Below are 3,111 nucleotides of genomic sequence, written 5' to 3'. Positions count from 1 at the left end.
GGAAGAAGAATACAAAAATATTAATATTTCATCTCATGTATTTAAATGCATGGCATAAATAAAAATTAATCCTTCTTACTATAAAATTATTGTCCATTTAAAAATTTAACAACTGCCAAAATTTGATTACAATCAAATGGGTCATAATTTTATAAAAAATCTAAATACTATATTAAATATTATAAATAGTGATTGGATAAATAATTTTCAAATTCTAAAATTAAAAACATAGATAATGCTTTACATATTTATATGAGTTACTGAATCAATTTTTATTGAATAACTATTTTAAATATCAATTATAAAAAAATGCTATTATATCGGCCAATGATAATAATCATGAGACACGTAACATTATTTATTATTAAAAAATATATTAATTTAATAATATTAAATATATAATAAATTTCTAATGTGAAATGTTAACATATAAACACATTAAATCTTAATATAGAAGATTAACAATTTTTTAAGATAATCTACAACATATTAAATTTGTATTTTTTTTTTGTATAAGTGTAGGTCAAGATAATCTTAATATATTAATTCAATGTATCAATCAATCTCTTATAATGAACCATTTACAAACAATGTTAAAAGTCATGCAAATATGAATAGTTAGTACTCACTTACTTTACTTATATTTTTAATATTTTATCTTCATTGCATAATATTCATTTAAAATATTTTTTGTATTGAATAAATTAAGAGGTTTGATATTGTACACTACTATATAAAATGCCTAATGTCAAACAAAATTATGAATTCTATAATAAAAAAATAAAACAAATAATTAACAAATACTATAAATTTTAAATAGGCAATATATTCATAAGACTAATAATAACAGTAACTTTATAATAAAATTTTGGTAACAACATATATCTTTTAAAATTAAATAGTAAAATTAGAAAAGATGCTTTGAAATAAAATTTTGTTAACAACATATATCTTTTAAAATTAAATAGTAAAATTAGAAAAAATCTATCTTAAACACAAAACAACAACTATTAAAAAATAGTACAAAAATATGTCTTATTTTATCTCATGTATTTATTAATGTATTGTACAAATTATATGGATCCTTTTTATTATAGAATTTTTATCCAACTAAAAATTTAACAAATAGCAAAATTTGGTCATGGCAAGATGTGTTCTAATTTCTTAAAAAATATCAAAATACTATATTAAATATTACAAGTCAATAGGTAACTAAATTAAAAATTCTCAAATTAAAAATATAGATAACATTGTATATATTTTTATGAGTTACCGGACAAATTTTTATTAAATAACTAATTTAAGTACAAACTAAAAAAAATGCTACTACAAATATTATTTAATGACAATAACTGTAATACACATAACATCATTTAGTGATGAAAAATAAATCTTAATTAAATTACAGTAACTAAATAATAAGCCCTTGATTATAAAAAAACTTATCAAATTAAAATTTAATAATGTGTGGAATATAACATAAACACCAAAAAAACAAAATAAAGTACGATGAATAAACTATTTTTTAACAATATTTTCGCAATTTTAGCAGACAAAATCCTCATCATATCGTTATTTTGTCATAATAAATTTAAAAAATTAAATTAAAAATATTATAAATTAATAGACGACATTCAAAACTTTTAAAGAAATACAATAGAAGTATTATCATTCTGAAAATACTTTTTGTATATTTTAGAATAGTTGAGAATAAAAATTTACTCTATCGAATATTTCACCTCATATATTACCTAGAATTTTAAACTATGACCATTTTATGTTACCTCCCTATTGTGTGGTTTTATAATTTAACATTTTAAAGTGTTTTATAGTAATTTTAGTTTCAACAAAATATAATATAAATAAGATCACGTCAATATTAAAATTAAAAAAATCTAATAAATTTGAAACGTAAATAATATATTAACAAAAAAATAAAATTAATTTCTTAAAAATAATAGAAAAGCGGCTGAACAGGCACTAACGTGCCTGTTGAGCCGCTAGTTATTCCATAATTCAAGTGATAACGTCTCACAACCAATAGGAGGCAAAAGTCCTGATTTTTTCATTTTTGTCAAATATGTATTATATAGACACTGGCGAGATACAACCAGCCCAAACTATTCTACTAGATGGTGTTTAAAACTGGGCCTTTTTTTTGGGCCCATCATTTTTACATGCTGTTGGCCCAAAACCCAGACTGTTGACCAATGATAATCACTATAACGTTGATTTTACCCCTAATGAAAATATAATATAACATGATATATAATAATATAAAGTAGATAACATGATATATAATAATATAAAGTAGAAAAAATATATAGTCTCCAATATAGATGTTTAGTTGATAAATAAGAAAGATTTTTATTGTGGGAAAAAGAATAGCGCACTAAAAAGGATACAATTTAAAGTGGAGCTCTTGCTGTTTGATGCGAAGATAATATAATACGAGAAAAGTTTTATCACTGGTCAATGTTTGAACATATCAAATAAATGTAAATAGAATTTGGGGTTTTTTTCTAAATAAATATTGATCATAAAAATATTAAAATAAAAAAATACATTTTAATATTTACAAGCGGTTGTTGAAATAATAATATTGAAAATATTAAGATCAGTAATGTGTATAGAGATAGCAGTAATGTTAGTTTATTAGGTGTCATACTTGTTACAATTACATGTGATGTATCTTAATTTTTAAGTATTATGTGATTATTATTACTATTACTATATCGGATGAACTAGTTAGTTTTGAAATTGAATTGAATATGGCGATTTGGCACAAACTACATAGTACTTGATGATACATGATACATTGAACACTCCAGTTAGGTCAATAACGAAGTACGTGCTTTATGACGGAGGAAAAGAAATGCGTATTATTAACTATTAAGATTTAACATGGAGTGCGTCAGTGCGATCGCTTTATCATCGCTTTTTGGACTCGGAAAATGTGGGTGGTATTGCAAATTGCAATGTATATATTATCGGTTTTCTTTTGGTTCATGGTTTTCTTTTCTTTTGTTCCAGCGTGTGAACCATTTGACATAATAACTTTTAGTAGACTGATATATTTAATGAATTAAAAAAAATTAATGAAAAAAATAC

This window comes from Arachis duranensis, chromosome 9 (assembly GCF_000817695.3).
Source record: "Arachis duranensis cultivar V14167 chromosome 9, aradu.V14167.gnm2.J7QH, whole genome shotgun sequence".
Taxonomy (NCBI): domain Eukaryota; kingdom Viridiplantae; phylum Streptophyta; class Magnoliopsida; order Fabales; family Fabaceae; genus Arachis; species Arachis duranensis.
Note: the sequence above shows the minus strand (reverse complement) of the source record.